The following is a 19,941-nucleotide window of genomic DNA, read 5'->3' on the forward strand; positions in this document are numbered from 1 at the left end:
AAGAAATAAGTATGTTTGAGTTCCACATTTTCTCATTTTAATTAATGCATATTATGTGATTTGCCCAAATTAGCCCTTCAATAAATAATTTATTTCCTACTGCTCAGAGTTTCAGTTTCTTCATCTCAAAAAGGAGACATTTCAAATAAATGAATTCTGAATGTTCTCCTAGCCCTAATTGAAATTCAGCATTGCTTATTGGTAACACATTGCCTACAAATTCCTGTGCAGGGTACTTCAGGATATAGAAAAAGAATAAGCCACGGTTGCTGACCACAGACCATTTATAGCCCAGAAGGCAAGGCAAATAAGGCAATAAATAATTGTAATGTAAGGCAGCTCCAATTCTAAATCTTTAATTCTAACAAAAAAGTATTACCAAAGAAACACATAAACTTGTATGGTTAGGCTACAACATCAAATTACTAGACTGGGTGCATGTAACCCAAATCAGGATGTTAGAGACCTGGGGGAGTTTTTATGCTACCTTATAGCCAGTATTTCGAGAGTTACGCTGTCATGCCGCCCATGCAAATGTCCAGGGTCGTATTTGCCTTATGAGTGCACTTCCTCCATATTTGGGTATGTTGACTGAATATGTAGCATAGACACAATTTCAAACCACCATGTATCTTTATCACTAACTATTGCAGTAAGCTAACCATGAGGCAAAATTTTGACTCCCTCAATTTACTTGTTTTCCATCCTAGAAAATTTTATTTGGTCGGCAGCCTTCCCAATATCACATGGCCTCCATCTCACATATTTGGTCTAGCTGATTAAATCAAGGTTATAGTATATCATTCATCCTTTAATAAACAATGAAAATCAGGAGGATTAAAAAGTGACAGCTTGAAACAGAGCATAAAATACAACCCAAGTAACAGAAATTGAATTACCATGGCCTTAACGTGATTTTCAAAGGTCTCTAGTCTGGAGTTAGGGCCCAATTTCCTGGCTGGTTTAAAATGAGACCAAGGATCTTAAATGATGTGCCTAAGAAAGGCCATGAGTCAGTAGCTGGACCAGCAGGGCCTGTGAGCAGAGAGATCACAAAAGATAGTAAGCATTATATGTTCTGAACATCAAAAGAATCAAGAACACAATTTTCATTCATAAAATATGTACTTACTTGATTTTTAGACTTAAAATGGTGCCTTATCAACACAGAAAATGTTGTATATTGGGTGTCATAGGTTGGGATCCCAGGAAAACAGACACTGAGATAGAGATTTACAAGTTGGTGGCTTATTGTGGAATGTCGTCAGGAACAATACCTATATTGTGTGAGGGAGGCAGGATTGGACAGGAGAAGAAGTCGAACTGCGATGCATTTTCAACAAAGGCCTCAGCAACTTCCACTGGGAGCCCTGGTTCTTTAAATCTGTTCCAAATTGAAGCAATGGGGCTAGAATGTCTATCCTGAAGAGGGCCTTAGCTTGAAGCAATCAGCAGACAGTACTCTTGATAAGTGGGGGCATGTGTGCTTTGGTCCTAGAGAGGGGATCTGAGCTGTGCACCTTAGTATTCCCTGGAGTTCACCCCTTACATCCTTCAGATATTCTTGCTTCATCCCATCTAGAAGAGCTCCTCCAGGATTCCATAGACATTTTTCAGAAAGACAAACAACCAGGGGTTGTTGGCTGGAGATGTATAGATAAAGATACTGCATGACTTAAAAGAAGGCTTGAGAAACCTAGATGGGTTTGGGGAACAGCAAGTAGCTTGGTATGGTGGGCATATAAAGTGAGTAGGGAAGAAAAAGGAAAATGTAGGCACAAGAAAATGATGAGTCTAGAGATAGAGAAGCCCATTCTAGAACCTTTGTCTTAAGCTATCGTCTCCACCTATGGTCAGCCCCAGCTCCTATTCACCATTCTAGGCCCAGCTCTAACATCTTATCTGGTTTCTCCCAATCAAGGCTCCCCTCCTTCCTCTGGACTCTTGTAATAATGCATCTTAACTTCTTCCACTTTCTCTTTCTACCTTGGGTGGCAGTACAGCAGACTAGAAGCCTGAGATTTGTTATAAGTAAATGTGATAAACTATTAGTAGGCAATAATCTTCCTTCATTTCCTGCCCAAGTGACAACGAGCAAACAGTCAGTACCTTCCTTTTCTCGGGCCATGGCTTCCTCATGGACAGCTTGGAGCACTTTGGAAGCACATGAGCCTTCTGTAAACTGTAAATTGCTAAAGAAATGAAAACTAACATTTGTACGGTACTTGGTAGAGACTTATAACTGGAGGAAACACCTAATGTCCCACAAGTTTTCAAGCAGGAAACCGTTTATTTACTTATTTATGTTCCTCACTAGATTATAAACTAATTTGAGGTCAGACAATAACTGTGTCTATGTATTATATCACCAGCACATAAAGACTGTTCGGTACATGTTTATAAAATTAAACAGTCCCATCGAAGTGAACACAAAATCTGATCACAGTAGCACTGAATATTTGTAACCTATGCACTAAAAATTATAGCTATCAGCTCATATTGTTCCTGTCCCAATAAACACCTTGGACTATTTAAGCTTTTTTGATATTCAAGGTGTCAAGACAAAATAAGAGAGTTTTATTTCATATGAATATTTTATTGAGCAAGAAACGAACTGTTTTTGAACCTGGGTACTTCAAACCTGAGACTAGTATAAAGCTCAGAGGCATGCAGTTACAGAGGGACTTATAAAGTAAAAATGAGGAAGTTGTTTAATCTTTCCAATGACTCATTATTACCATGGGGGTTTCCAAATGGCATGGGAGGTTAAAAGTGATTATCTTATACCTTCCCTTTAATTCCTCCTTGTCAATAGCAGTGGCCCAGAAGACTATCCAAAGCAGTAGATATGACCTTAGTTCAAAAACTCATTTGACACAATTGTTTCAAAAAAATCAAATGGCAGCCCACAAGTAAAGGAATGGAGAAATAGTCCCACTATAAATCCTGCTCTTTATTAGCATCCTCTGCATGGAAAGCGTGTTATAGAATCATAGAGAATGTTCAAGTGGGGTGGAAGTTTAGTCATTCCATGAGGAATCTCTCTCTCCTAACTCTAAATTCAAACTATTTCCTTTGTTTTCTCCATTGCTTATGAGAGTTGGGTATTATTGTTTATTGTTATGCTGACAGTGTTTTTATACCAGAACAATAGATTGGGTTCATTGGTGATATTTTTTATTTTTTGATATCCTAAGACTGAAGAGAAACATGTTGGACTTTTATCTAATTCTGTTCTGAGTATAATAAAAAGTGGAATGGTAAATTCTGGAATTATTTTCCATTGGATCCCATAAAAGATGAACCTCCATAGAACTGAATCCCTTCCCAGTTTAACAAGTAACTAACTGAGAAGTAATTCAGTAGATAGAAACTAGGTAAATTTTATTCTCATTCAATATGTTTCTGCCACAGGAAATTAACTGTCTCCATACTATAAATATATGTAGTTTCAGTCTTAAGAGGAATCAGATAGTCAAATTCATGCACAAAGATTCAGTTTAACATGACTTGCTAAGCACTGGAAAATGTTATTTAAAAGAGCATAAAATATTGAAGTAAGATAACTATATAAAAATGTGTGAAAATGCATATCATAAACCTTAATATGAACACATGCCCAGCACGCATATGATTACTAAAGAAGACCATTACTTTAGGAATTTGCTCCTGGTCTATCTATTCTCCTAGAGGTATCTCCCTGTCTTGTGACCTTTATAATTTTCTTAAAAAGACTGTAACTTGCATAGTATTCTCAAATGAAATTTCCTGGACCATTACTATATATTTTACCTACGATAAATCCATAATTTTTCCTTTTGATGGCAATATATGTTATTTGCATCTTTATCCTCAAATCTGTTCTCTGCACTTTTTTTGCTTCCTCAGAGACTATTACATTTTCTTTTTGCTAAGCTCTCATGCCTTCCAGTTAAATTTAGCCAATCAGAGGCTGTGGCATGAAATTGGAGGGTTGTAAGAGGGAAAAAGCCACAGTATTTCTCTACCACTTAGTCTCAGATGCTCATTGTCTTTAGCAGGAAGATATTTATCGTTCTCCAGGCCTTATAGAAAATGGCAAGAGGAAAAGTGCTTCAAGTGACATATGTAGCAGCAGTTACATCTTTTCCATTTCCATGGATTCAGTTACCTTGTGTGTTCCTTGAGATACTCCTAAATTATTGTAATAAGTTCCCTTGTATGCTTAATGACATTTGAGTGTGCTTTTATTACCCATTATTACAATAACATCCTAGGTACTTTCTTAATTTTTTTCATCACTTTACAATATACCATTATAGTCTCAGATGCTCATTGTCTTTAGCAGGAAGGTATTTATCATTCTCCAGGCCTTATAGAAAATGGCAAGAGGAAAAGTCCACTCACCTTAGGGACTTTCTAACTCTGAACTGAAAAAAAAAAAGAAACAAAAACAAATTGTTTCAGTCTTTCAGGTATCCCCATCTTTCATAATTCTCCATTGACTAGTGATGGGACCAATGGGAAGATATATATGAATCCATAATAGAGCTGAGAAATCAAAATTAAAAGTCACTAAATAACTTTAGTATAGGGCAGATGAGTGAAGATAAATCCCTAAATTCTTGACGAAAACCATAAAAAAAACATTTGAATACATTTTTTGTTTATATGTATCAGGGAGTTATTACTACCTGGCAAAGATTAGTCAGTCACGTTCAATAACTGTATTAGCCATGGGGCTCAGCCAAAATGCCTTGACTGAACCCCATGGCTAATATAGTTATTGAATGTGAAAATGTTTACTGAATAAGGATACTTTTTTCAGACCCAAGCAAGGGTGAGTCTTGGGAGGCAGTGTTATCTGAGTTGAAATATACATATGCAGATTCCTAAATATTGTGAGGCAAAGTAGAAGTCAAAGGTTGTTCCTTAGAACTGGTATGTATTTCCTGTGGCTACAATAAAAAGAGATAACTGGGAGGGGAAGGAGGGAGAAGAAAGTTTTATGCAGAGCTGAAGGGTACTAATTAAAAGGATAAGAAAACTCCTTTCACTTCTCATTTCATATCAAGCATCCTACTTAGAACAACTAGAAATCTGAATAAAATATGTATTTTTAAATTTGTTCGAAGGCATTCAAGAGCTACGAAAGTACTGAGAACTTGAAAGGCTATGATTCCAGAAACAAGTTTAGAAAAGTGAGTGCGACATCTACCTCTGCTTTTCTTCGCGAGGGACATCAGCATCTTTTCCATCTCCATGGATCCAGTTACCTTGTGTGTTCCATGAGATACTCTGAATCATGGTAATAAATTACCTTTTATGCTTTGACTTGTATTTGACAATTTATAAGTAGAATTAAGAGCCTGAGAAGCTGGTCAGAGTTTTTGGCAATCTCAGGGGATAAAGAGAAAAACAATGAAGATCAAGGTCTGCCAAGGAGGAGAAGCCCTGGTAAATATGCCAGACTTTCAGTTGGGCCTTCTAAAGAGCAAAACCTAAGTACTAAAGTAAATTAGCAGCCTTTAGGAAGGCTGAAATCCAGCTTAGTTTAAGAACTGGTAAAGTGATTCACCCTGATCTAACCTTCTTTAAGAAGCAAAAGTAAATCCTCTGGAAGAAAGATAACGTTGTCCAGAACCTTAATTATCTCTTAGTTTTCCATACATGATGTTCAGCATTCACTCAATTACCAGGCATACAACAAGATGAAGGCAAATGATCTAAAACCAAGAGAAGAAAAACAGGTAATGGAAAATTTACTATAGATGGATAATTTCAGCAGAGAACCAGAATCTATTAGAAAAAAGACTCAAATTGGAATACTAGAACTGAAAAATATAAAAACTTAATAGATTGTTTTTAACAGAATATCAGACACAGGAGAAGATATTCAAACTGGGAAGAAAATATCCATATTAAAGTACTGAGAGAGAAAAAAATGATAAAAATGTAGAAAACTATTTAAGAGACATGGAGCACAGTGAGAAAAATCTAACATATGTAATTGGAGTTCTAGTAAAAAAGAAAAGAGAGAGAGAGTAGGTGGAAGCAATATTAGAAAAAATAGTGGCTAAGAATTTTCTAAAATTAATGAAGTACGTGAAGCCACAGATCCAGAAATTACTACAAACTGTAAGTGAGAAAGATATAAATAAAACCTACCTAGGAACAGCATAGTAAAATGACTTAAAATTAAAGAATATCATTGGGTCAATTGAATTTTCAAATTAAAAAAAATGTTAAATTTATTTAATTCAATGTATGGGAAAAATACCTTCTTCCATAGTCCTTTAATTTTTATAATGGGGTCTCAGTTCTTATTTTTAATGCTATCTAATTTATCAATTTTTTCCTTTGTAGTTAGCGCTTTTTGTATTTTGTTTAAGAAAACTTGTTATTTCATAGTCTTGAAGATACTCTCTTACATTATCTTAGAAGCTTTAAAGCACCAAAGTGAAGTACAAATCTTAAGAAATGATCTTCATGAGCACACAATAGAAAAGGAGGGGAAAGGCAAGCCACTAGGGAACTTTCATGAGGAAAATCTGCAGACCTGACCTAACTAAGGTGGAACTGGTAATAGCAAGACACTGCCAGAGATGTCTCACCACAGCTAAACTTTCAAAGATTTTCGGAGAATTGAAAGATAACAATTTAGGTAGATACCCAGAAGAGGGATTGCTGAGTCGTACAGTAATTCTTCTTTTAACATTTTGAGGAAACTCCAAACTGTTTTCCGTAGCGGCTGTACCAGTTTACATTCCCACCAGTAGTGCATGAGGGTTCCTTTTCCCCCACCACCTCTGCAATACTCGTTATTGCTTGTCTTGATGATAATTTCCCCAATAAATTTAATAAAAACAAATTTAAAAAAATTAAAAAATAAAACATATATTGATCATCTAAAAAAAAAAAGTTAGCAAATTGCTTTTTTACTAACCTTACCCAGCCTGCTGAAAGGGCAAAGTTCCGAGACTGACCATTTTCCTAGTTATAAGCTTATCAATTTACTCTCGAAAATGTAAAAGCAAAATTCACTCTTCCCAAATTGTTTCTGCAAGGTTGACAATGACTCAGTTTGCCCTGAATTACAGTTAAACTTCTGTTGAATTCTGCTTCATTCCCCTTCCCTTCTCAGGCTTGTCAGTCTGCAGATTCCTCCTTTTCTCTCTTCCTATAAGTTCAGTCTCTGCTTTTGTTCCTTAACAACAGTCTAATGGCAACATGTGTATGTGAGTAAAATATTTCCGTGTCAGTGCTAACTAAAAATCTATAAATTGTTCTTTGACACAGATTTGAAGAAAATAAAACAAAATACATGTATAAAGAACCCTGACAAATCTAAAGAGAAAACACTTAATGCAAAAGGATATAAGCCAAATATTGATAGGCACTTCACAAAATAGTATACTAAAAGGTCAATAAATATGAAAAGGTGCTCAAAATTATTAGTAACCAATGTGAATTGAAATTACAATGTAATATCACTATACATTCAACAAAATAGCTAAGATTTAAAAGGCCAACAATGATTATGTTGGTGAGGATATGGAGCAATTAGAATTTTCATGAACTGCTGATGAGAGTGTAAACTGGTTCAAATATTTTAGAAAACTATTTTGCAATATCTGCTAAAACTGAACATATACATATCCTGTGACCCAACTACTCCACTGCTGGGGGAAATACCAAACAGAAATGTGTGCATATGTTTACTAAAATACATACACAAGAATGTTTATAGTAACCTCATGTATAATAGCTCCAAACTGAAATCAACTAAAATGTCCATCAACAACAGAATGGCTAATATATTTTACCCATACAATGGAATACTACAGCATTGAAAATAAATGAATTAATGCTGCACAAAAGCAACATAAATAAATCTCTCAAGCCTAATGTTGAGAAAAAATTTAGACATAAAATAGTACATACGGTATGTTATGGACTAAACCATGCAATTCATATGTTGAAACCCTACCTCCAAATATGACTATATTTGGATATAGGGCTTTTAGGGAGGTAATTAGGCTTAAATGAGCTCATAAGGGTGGGGCCCTAATCCAATAGGATAGATGTCCTTAAAAGAGGAGTAAGGGACCAGGAGTGCATGTGTACAGAGGAAAGGCCACGTAAGGACACAGTGAGACAGCAATTCTGCCTGCATCTTGATTTTGGACTTTCAGCCTCAGAACTGTGAGAAAATAGGTTTCAGGTTTCTGTTATTTACGCTGCCTAGTCTGTGATATTCTGTTATGGCAGCCCAAGCAGACTAGTATGATTCCATTTTATACTAAGTATTAAACAAGTATGACTGGATGGCTAGATGATTGAAATGACAGGGCAAAGCCAAATGTCCACTTGATTTAATAAATGCAAGTAAATGTTGATGCTATAATTAATAAGTGCAAGTAAATGTTGATGCTATAATGAATTAGTACATAGATAGAACCAATGAAAGCAATACAATTTTGGGATTCATAGAAAGGAAAGACTAGTATGTTTCCATTTTATACTAAGTATTAAAACCTAATCTATGACATTGGATGTAAGGTTAACTGCTTTCAAGGAAGGAAGTTTATAATGAATAGAAGGCATGAAGGGGACCTCTGAGGTTTTGCTAGTGTTCTATTTCTTGATCTTAGTGGTGAATACATGAGTGTTATTATTGTGAAAATTTATGGAACATTATTAGACTTATGGTATGTGCAGTTCAATGAAGATTATACGTCAACTTAAAAATTGTTTTAAAACAAATCAAACTCATCAGGGATAGGTAAATGATGGATACCAGAGGGGTTCAGAGGACTGGAAAAAATAAAGCCCTCCGATCCCCATTTCATCATAAGAACTGATACAAAACAGGTTTTGTGCATTCCTTTTCTCAACCTTTTTACCCCCTCTTATTCCTTAGAGCATACATTCCTTTAGGAGAACCTAAGGAAGCAGCTGTCTATGGGGCTGGTTATAAAAGAATGGGACAGGAAAAGACAGTCAGCCGGCCAAAGGTTGTAAGTCAAAGAGATATTTTGTTGGAGCCTAATGTTTACAAAAACCATTTGCAAGACTGCAAGATTGAGCTTATGTGGATACTATCCAGCCTGGTTTAATGAGCAGTGGTCTCTAAATAATTTCTTCTGAAATTACAAACTAATAATTTATCACTAGTTTGGATTCTGCATGCCTTATACAATTTTTTTTTCCTTTTTTTAGATAAAACTCTGGGGGGAATAAAACCCTTCTGTTTGGGGGTGGGGGGTTGTTATTCTTGTTTCTGAATGAGTTTCAGAAAGTTTTGGCAAGAATTTGTCCAGATTAAACAATATAGGGCATTTGATTTTGGATTTGTGTAACCATATATGCTGACTTCAGGAGAGCATCTGCTCTTCCCAACACCTACCCTTGAAGCTGGATTCAGCACTTCCCCACATTCATTCCTAAGAATTGACTCCCTTCAAGGGCATCATTAAGCAAAATATATTTTACTGAAGATTCTGGAAAATATTTGGGGAAATCGTTTTATGTTAAGCACCATAGACCAAGCAGTCAATAAACATCTCACTCAAGGTATCTTTTCTGCACTCAGGCCCCTTTTGGCTTCAGACCAGTTCAAAGTGTTATTATTGTGAAAATTTATGGAACATTAGATCCTTTTCTCATTTCCCTGGCTAAATCCTTTTTACTCCATAGTCTCCCAAAAGTCCAACCCCAGACAGCCCATCTTCCCAGTACATATATAGCCCACTGGGAAAAGTAATATAATCATTGCCCTCTATTTTTTTCTCAGTAGTCCTGTGGGCTTGACTAGCTTTCCATACCCTACTGAAATTGATAAATTTTTGTCCAAAGCATTACATGCATAAGCAGAAAGATGAGAAACGTCCTTTGCAAGCTTACACTGATTAACGAAACTTTAGCATAGAATCAGCCCTTAATTGCTCAGTGCTACACATTCCCATGACTTTGAACATCTGTGGACCATTTTGAGAAACTTCAAAATTGTGATATATGAAAATATAAGGTGATATTATTCTTCCATCTCGTTCCCATGATTCTGGCCTAAATGCAAAAAGGCAATAAGGACACGAGCCTGTAACAGTTGGCTATGATGACAGCGTGACATGTGCACACTATACAGCGAAAAAAGAATCTCCTTTTTGTATGACTTATATCCAAGAAATGTCACCTTCATGATTTGTGTCATTTCCTTTCTATGAATCCCAAAATTGTATTGCTTTCATTGGTTCTATCTATGTACTAATTCATTATAGCATCAACATTTACTTGCACTTATTAAATCAAGTGGACATTTGGCTTTGCCCTGTCATTTCAATCATCTAGCCATCCAGTCATACATTGACAAAATGATTGTTGACTAGCTGTTATTTGCAAGGTACCCTGTAATACGAGGATTATAAAGATAAATTGGGTAATTCCTCATCTTCATTAAATTCACATTTATTCAAGGAAGATATACACAGAAAACAAAACAAAACAAACAACTATAAACAACAAAGATGAAGGAGAAGGAGAAGGAGAGGTTGTTTTTAGCCTGAGGGAAGTAAAGGAGCCAGAATGACCTTTTCAAAAAGCGAAACTGATTGCATCTGTCCTCAACTTAAATTCTTCTAATGGCTCCTTATCACGTTCAAAACAAAAAAAACGAAGAAATGTGAGCATTTGAAACCAATCTTCAGCTTTTTAGTCAGCCTCAAATCCTGCTATTCTCACTCTTATTTACTGTGCTTCAGCCATAGCTGTCTTCAACTCAAACAGGAGGTAGAATATAAATTTTTTATTAAATTGCTTAGTGGTTGTATATCTTGCGTTTACTATGTCAGAGGAGTCTCTCCTGTAACATGACAAAAGCAGTGAAGCCACAGTGGAGTGGTAAAGTGACAAAACTCTCAACAATAGATGGCAGGGGAGAGAAGGAAGGATTTATGTCACGGCTTTTCATCACATCTACAGCGTCGGACTATGGTTTTAAAATGGTGTCCTTCCACAGCAGCCCCAGAGCTCAAAATCAGGAAAGAACTCCTCTGGAAAAGCCTTCTCTGATTATGTGTCTTTTAGAAGTTTTATGATTTTATAATGAAAGAATACTTTTAAAAGTAATAATAATAACAACAATAACTATAACAGCAGCTAACATTTATTGAGCACTCTGCTCTGTATGTATGCCAAGTATTAATGCTAATTTTTTTACACATATCCTTTAGGTTAATCCCCTCCAAAACCCATGAATTAGTACTATTACTATAATTATCTTCTAGATAAGATAGTAAACTTAGAGAGATCAATATCTTGCACAAGAAAATAATTTACTAACTAGGGTGAGCTTTTAACATTACATCTTATATCGCTTAGTATCAATACAATAAATTTTTATTAAACCATAGCAAAGCTTTCTGGATTTCTTATTATTCCAAGCAGTGATTGCACCTGTGATATAGTTTGAAAACCTAGAAATATAAAACTATTGCAAATTATAGTGTGTCCCTGGGCATGGCCTAGAGATGAGCACAGCAACAAATATCTGGGCAAATTATTTCAATAGATAAAAACTATACGTTTAATACTTTTTGTGAATTTAATTAACAATGAATATGTATTTTGACAATTTCTAGAAAGGTGTTAGAAATACTGTTATTTTAAATAATAACATGATAAAAATAAAATAATCTCTCAGTGTTTTCAAATCTCAACATTTTTTCAGTGAATCCAGTTGAGACCATCCTAGCTCAAAGTAACACATTTTGCAGTAAGAAAAGACATTCACATCAGGCTTTAACCAGGGTCTAAACCCTAGAGGTCATTTCTTCTCAGGCTTAAAGGGCATTAGACTCTCCTGGGGTGCTTGAGAATCTAATTATTAAGCATGACTTAGGCAGAACCCATAAACTGACATTTTAACATGTATCTAAGTGATTTAGTCGTCATGGAGAACAGTTTGAAAAATTCTGTTCTAGAACATACTCTAGGACATTCCTTCTTTGCTAAGAAAAATAAAGGAACCATGCAATATCTTCTTATTTGATTAAAGGAATAGAAAAACAGGGATAGAAAACTTCCATCTCTGACAGAGTATGGTTGCCAGATATAGCAAATAAAAATACAGGGTATCTAGCTAAATTTGAATTTCAGTAAATCACTCTTACTATAAGTATGTCCCATGAAGTCACTTTTACTATAAGTATGTCCCGTAAGTGGGAGACACTTATAGTAAAAAAAATAATTCATTGTTTAATCGAAAGTCAAATTTAACTAAGTAACTGGTCTTTTATCTGGGAAACTTATTACTGAGAGGCTAATCAAGTTTCAATTCAGTGGGTTTTAAGACTGTACTCGTGTATATACAAGGCTTGATTGGACATTGCAAAGGGGAATGATAACATCATTTTATTACAAAATATTTTAAAATCCAAAAACAAAAGGAAAAAAAAACACACAGAAAACTAAAACAAAAAATAATTTTGCAACATTCATAGCAAACGTGTTGCTAGGTGCTCCCTCCCATTGAGTATAGCCCAGTCTGACAAAGGGTGTTGAAACAGAATCCACCAGTATGGTCCACATTACCTAGGAGATAATCTGTTTCCTGAGCCACTCTGGGCTGCCATTCTCATCACCATGAAGATAACCATAATTAGCTCCCAAGGGAGAAGACCTGGATGCTTTTCAGATGGTAAATTTCAAAAGATTTATTTTCTGATTAAAATCCCATGTATCCTGATATCAGTCTTCCAGCCAATTCAGTTATCCATTAAATAGTCAAAACTTCACAATTAAAAGAGAAAATCCTCAAATATAGAATATAGCTGGTTCTGGCTGGCACATGTTCTAAATCTATTGGCATGGGATCGTGAGTAAGCTAACTCTTCTTGTCTTTAAGGGTGATTATGATTTGTCCTGGCCTGTGGATTAGATATAGCACGGAGAGTGTTGATTGACTGTGAGAATCCAATGCAATCCAATTGTGTTCAAGTGGAAAATTCTACAAACTAGAAACCATCCTGGGCTGGTTGGGCTGGAAGCATAAAGCCATCTCCCTTCAATGGTCTCAGAAGACTTCACTCCCTTCCAGTAAGATAGGCCTTCAGCAATGGAGTGACAGCTAACTGCATTTTCGGGCTTACATAGACTAACTTGGACCTCATCTTCCAGTCTAACCACCTATTCCTTCCCTTGCTGGATTTGAGCAGAGAAAGAAGTTGAGGTGCAACATAAGGATCCAACCTTGGTTTCTTGGCTTTCGCTTGGCAGCAATTCACTGCTCTCAACTTGCCTGGTCCCCGGTTACATCCCTCAGCTGCTGTTAGAAGTATCGCTTGCAGACCCTAGCCAGATGTAGGCAGCTTGCCATCACCTTTTCTCTCTGTCTCATTGCATCTTTGTAGGTGTTTGCTAGCTGCTATAACAAACTACTACAAACTAAGTGGCTTAAAAAATAGGAATTTATCATCTTATAATTCTGGAGGTTAGAAGTGTGATGTGAATGTATTAGCAGCATGCTTCCTCTGAAGGCACAAAGGAGAGTCTGTTCCATGCCTCTCAGCTAGCATCCAGTGGTCTGTTGGCCATCTTTGGTGTTCCTTGACTTCTGCAGCATCATCTTGATCTTTGCCTTCCTGATCACATGATGTTCTTCCTGAACATGCGTCCAAATTTCTCCTTCTTATAATGACACTAGTCATTACTGGATTATGGACCTACCTGGCTCCAGGATGCAACAGCTCTATTTCCAAATAAGGCCACATTCTAAGGTATTGGGGGTTAGGACTTCAACATAAGAATTGGGGATGGGGTAGGGGTGGAGCATAATTTGATGCATAACAGTAGGGTTCACAAGAAATGACAAATATGAAAGCACCCTAAAGACCTAAAGATGATATGTAAATACTACTGGTGAGGGAGGGGAGAGCCATTTCTGCTTTCTTGACATTTGCACAAAAGGAGAAATTTTCACCATTATCCATCCCTACACAGTGAGTGTGGAAGGAAATACTTCTTGCTTTTCTCTCTCTACAGGGTTCTTTCTCATCCAGAGTGAAGAATGAGTAGATTGCAAAAAGCGATAAAGATTTTCATATGAGAAAATAAATTTTTAAATACAGGATTATATATGAAAGTAAATATATGTATATGAGAGACAAATGAAAATCGAAGCTACATAGTAAATCCTGCTCTTGAATGATAACTTTTAATAGTTACTCTATTTGGGGCACTTAGATTGTGTCAAACACTGCTAAGCATTTTGAATATGTTATTTTATCCATATAACAACTCTACAGGCAAGTATTGTTATGCTTATTTTAGAAATAAAATGATGTCGCTGAGGCTCAGATACTTCAAGATAGAAAATCACCCAGCCAGGAAGCATCAAAGCTTGTCAGCAAAATCTAGACGTCTGAGCTTCAAACTCATGCTCTTAACCACTATGCCCTGAAAAGGGTTTAGAGTGGGCGGGTGGGAATGGAAGAGAGGGAGAAAGACAAGGACAAGTGTGAAAGACATTATCAAAGAGGAATAGAGAGGATTAGGAACCGGCTAGATTTGAGAGGGAAGAAGGAGTCGGCAGAGTTCACTCTGAGGTTTTGAACTTGTGTGCCTGGAAAACGATGATAACTTTGACAGCAGTGAGGAAGTCCAGAGAGGGAGCAATTGGGGGCAAGAGAGAGGAAGGGTAGGGGTGAGCTCAGTTTTAGACATGCCCAGCTTGGGCCTCATAATCCCAGGAGTAATAGCAAGGGAGAGCACAGTGCCAGCAATCCAATAATCTACAGGCACAAATGCAGAGGAAAAGTCAAGTGTTGCAACAGACACAGGAGAAGTTGGAAGGAAGTGAGAAACATCAGGTTTAAATTTTCCCTGTTTCGAATTTTTAAAACTGTTTCTCACAAGAAGCCACTTCAATAGCATTTCCTGATGATTGGTGAGAGGGTGGGGTGTGAAATGTTTGTTCACCACTGCCCAGTTCAAATTTAATCTTTTGAGATTAACTATCTCCCCCTTGTTTTTCCTCAAGATAAGGCAAAACAACTGAAATTACAAACTATCCAAGAAAAATAAACCTCTATTCCTTATGCATTTCCATTAATGTCTGCCTTCTTCTCTAAGAATCAAAGGAACTTAGCATTTTTTATGTTCTATGGTTTGCTGTGTGATGCTAGGTGCTTAATATAACTTCTGTTTCTTGTTTTCCTAGTTGTAAAAGAAATCTTTGACAAATCATAAAGGGATTTTGTGAATTTATGAACACAGACCAATTGAGCTCTCTAACATAAATTTTTTATGGAATAAATATTTATGTAAATCCATACACATATATCTTAAATTACCTCAAAATCATACGTGGGGGAAAAGATAGTACTGGATGATCTCTCACAATGTAAATTCTATGCTTCACTACCTAATGAATCATGTACTTAAAAACACTGAGACCATGTTGATACCCCAACACCTCATAACGTCTCATGTCTTCTCTTCTCCCCCCACAAGCACTCCTACCTTCTGTCAATCGCTATACACCCCCAGAATAAAGACTTTCTAAATCATCTGTTCTTTATATCTGTCCCTGCTCCCTACCAGTAGCTTGATAACTAAGACTTGATTGGTCTCATTTGTTCTCGTTCTTTCTAATTGTTACAGTATGATTGTGTAAAAAAATCAGCTTTAAGGAGATCATTGCTAATTCTTTGTTGATTACCACTGTCTTATGATAATGATTGTTTCAGTTTAGAGCCAAGTGTCTACACAGGAGAGGGACAGAAATTAATTCCTCCCAGTTGTATTCAAGCATTGGATCTTAAATGTGTCCTCTAGACCAGCGGCATCAACATCACTTGGAAGACTTGTTAGAAATGCAAATTATTGAGACCCACATTAGACCCACTATATTAGCAATAGAGGGGAAAAGAGAGAGTAAGCCCAGAAATCTTCATTTCAAGGAGCCCTTCAGATAATTCTGATGCACCCTGAAGTTTGAGAACCACTATATGAGAGTAACCGAATTTACTCAGCAAGAGTGAAGGACTGTTGTTGACAGAACAAAATTAATATTCCCTGACTTTCATCAGAAGGGCCCGGGCTTCATCAGAAGGGTGTTTGCTGTTTGTTTCATTATTTTTGTTTGTTTGTTTAGAAGAAATGGCATCTTGCCTCTGCCATAAGCTAAGTAACTTTGAGCAAACCCCTTAACCTCTCTGGGTCTTATTTTCCTCCTCTGTAAAATTAGAACCTCAGGCTATATGACCTCTATGGTTTGTTCTTAATTCTAATAATTTACATTCTAATTTTTGGTACATCAATCTCTCTTATGGCCAATAGCATTTATTTTCAAGAGGACAGACCAGAGTCAGCATCATAAGGTGATGTTAACATGAGCACGTGGCAATGAAACCCATATCTTTGGTCTCTTTTGGTAGCAGTCTATTGAGCACACTTTGTACAAAAAGTAAAAAAAAAAAAATGAGGTCACATCTCTATACCAGAGGTGAGTAAACATTTTCTGTAAAAGGCCAAATAATAAATATTTTAGGCTTTCGTGTTCATGAGTCTTGTCACAGCTACTCAACTCTGCCACTGTAATGCCCAAACAATATGTAAAGAAGGATAGCCAAAGTTGCAATAAAACCTTATAAAAACAATGGTGGGCTGGGTTTGGCCCCTGGGCTTTAATTTGCCAATTCTTTTTTAAAATTAAAATAAAAGATTTAACCATTTCTTAGTTGATTGCTTAGTCATTAATTAGAGATTTAATTGCTAATTTGCTAACAATCCATTAACTGATTGCAATCATCAAACGCAACCAAAAAATATCTAATGTCCTTGTTTTGCTTTGCTGGTGGTTGCTCTATAAATAATCAACCAAAGCATAGTGTTGACCAGACCTGGCTTTGTACCTAATTCTCTCTACTTTAAGCCCAATGGAAGCAAATGTTCTACTTGCATACACAAACTTTCAAATAGTTTGGGTTTACCGTTCCTACCATATCACAAGGCATACCAAAAGAGAAATTAATTTACCTCTCCAACTGTGGATCTTAGGACAATCATTTAGCTGCTTCTCTAAAGTACAATTCTTATCCAAAGTCTGCCTCTGCAGAGTAAGTATTCTGTATTATCAAAAGTTATTGATAAGATACCTTTAACAGGGCTCTTTTGTTTAAAACTGAAAAAGGTAAAGATAGCATTGCATCATTGTTACAGCAAATCATGACATGCAAGTAAATTCAATGCATGCTATTAGTCTCTATCCCTAATTAGTAGGTTAGAGAGCCTGGGTAGAGCAGAAGAAAGACCCAAGATAGTGCTTTAATTCTTAGTTGTGTGAATGCATCCCAGAAATACAAGCAATTGGGCTCATTTCATAAATGGAAAAAGAAAAGGAAAACACTAGATAACTTTCCAAGTACAATAAGAAAACATGTTGGGTAATTTTGAAATTTCCCACCCTTCGTTCTGGTCCCAAGTGAAAGCACAAGCCAGAGCAACAGCTTGAACTTCTTCTGAACTTTGAGTTAGATTCATGTTAACTTTCCTGATATTGTTATTCTTTCAGAATTATCTATATTATCTTTCAGTGCTGATTTATAATTCGTCCTCGACTGAATTTTTACAAGATACAATACTTAACGGAAAGCTGAGTCTTGAACTGTTGATGTTTCCACCAACTTGATAAATATCTTGTCACTGTGTGCTGAGTGGACAATGGACACCACAGGGATAATGGCCTATTGTGTTATGTTTTAGAATAATTTATAATAGACCCTATTTCCAAAAAGCATTGGTAAAATGAAGAATGAAGATGAAATTAAAATGATGTGGGTTTAGGTACATGCATACTCATGTGCAAAAGAGCCCCTGTTGTCCACCTTCCCCTGCTTTTTCTAAGCAGAATGTAATATGGTCTATGACTTCATCTATTCAAGGACATTTCATTAGATAAATATATCAGATCCTTCAGTTTCATAAATCACATTCCAGGGACAGATGCTTTCAAGTGGTTATCGTTGTTATCCTAAGACATGCTACAGCAGATATCTCCCATTTTCTGTTCGTTCTACTGCCAGACCCTGCCACGTGGTCTTTCTCAGCCCCTCTATGGGACAGGCTGGAGGTGTCAGGGAATTACATCTCCCAGGAACAGCTCTCAATCAGGGACAGCTGAAAATGAAGGGTAAATATTCTAGTTTCTTCACTGATCAGGTATCAGGTAGTTCCCCAAAGATATTGAGCCCCAGTGCTCAGAGCAATAATCTGCTTGATAACACCTCCCTTTTTTCTATCTCATTTTTTGCTGCTTGACTGATGCTCTCTGAGATCACTTCCTAAACTACTCGCACTCAAACCTTTTTCTCAGTATCTGCTTCTGGGGAAACCCAAATCATAACTTAGGAAACCTTTTACATATTGCTACAAGCATTCAGTAAATTTAAATTCGAATTTCTTCTCTTCTTAGTATTTTACTAGTATGTTTGTTAGATTAAAAATGCCGGGATGAGCAAAGATTAATAAGAAAACTTTAGATATAAAAGACAATTTAAATAGGCATTCGGATGGAAGAGGAAATTATCTCAAGTGCCCATAATCAAAGATAATTCTACATTTTAATTATCTCTATTAAACTACTCTATATTCATTACTCTATTAAACTACTCTATATGATTAGAGAGGAAATGGTTACAGATCTAGCCAAGGGACTGAAATGTTGATACAAAATTCAAAAGTCTCATTAGCTATTTATATAGTGGCTCCTATCTCTTTTAACATGTGTCAAACATGAAAAAGAACAATAACAAAAAGAATACCCGCCACCACTAGTGTTTCAACCCCTAGAGAGGACAGAAACAGGAGCAGAGTCCAACACCATCAATTAAAACTCTTCTCCTCTGTAAGCTTCTCCTGCCAATCCAGAAAAGAACCATCACCTCCTCTCACCACAGTGGGGATGTTTTCTCTGAAATCAAGGGGTTCTTCTGAACTTTGTGATCCATATTGAAAACTCTGTGTTTTATATCTCTGTATCAGCCTGTAGAATTTAATATTTTAAAAGTATCTTTTGCAATTGAAGTCAAGGCTTTCCTCTGCTATGGGTTACAGAAGACTATATAAGAATACAGTTTTCAAAATTTAGAGTTTATTTTTTCTGTGTCATTCCCACCCTGCCGGTCGTGGCTATAGAAAACCTTCACCATCATTCAGTGGGGGCAACAATGATAAAGAAATTGTTTGGGGAAAATATTTAGCTTACTAACAAAATTTACTCTAGAAATCTTTTCTTCTACTTTTCCATAAGCCACCACAAAAAATGTTCTTCTCATCTAAATTCGTCCCTTCTAGGCATGTGAGACTAGGACTCTTTCCAGATATTTAGATATTATGCCAAGCTCACCGAGATCTTACATCGGGGCCTGGATAGTGGGTAAAATGTTCACCTGCCGCCACTAAGGGCCCTCCCTGCTCCTTCCTCAGTGGTTCCCACCCACTCCGCCACCACCCCACTCATCCCCCAGGAATCTGGGAGCCTCCCTGTGTGTGAATATGACTTTGTGGGCCTTCGTTGACAGGGAGCGAACAACTCACTGCTCGGATCCTGGCCTTGACCTGCAAGGAGAGTAGGCGCCAGCTGAGCCTGGCCTGAACCAGCACCTGGGCTCTATGCACTGGTCTCCATCTGACTTCCAAAGAATTCTGCACCCCACAGGCCCAGCTGCCCATTCTCTTCATGATGAAGCTATTGCCAGAGTTCCATTTTCCTACCAAAAGAAAACCAGATAGAAAGGCATGCTCCTGCTTCAAACTCTTAATAGTCGTCATGGAAAGATTTCCCCTCAAGACCTTTCTCTCTTGCATTTTGAGCTAATATCGTTGGAATCAGTCTGTCTCGTTAAAGAAAAGCTTCAGTTCTTTTCAAATGTCACAGCCCATGATAGAAGCCTTAATTTTCCA

Source organism: Pteropus alecto, unplaced genomic scaffold (assembly GCF_000325575.1).
Source record: "Pteropus alecto unplaced genomic scaffold, ASM32557v1 scaffold338, whole genome shotgun sequence".
NCBI classification, from domain to species: domain Eukaryota; kingdom Metazoa; phylum Chordata; class Mammalia; order Chiroptera; family Pteropodidae; genus Pteropus; species Pteropus alecto.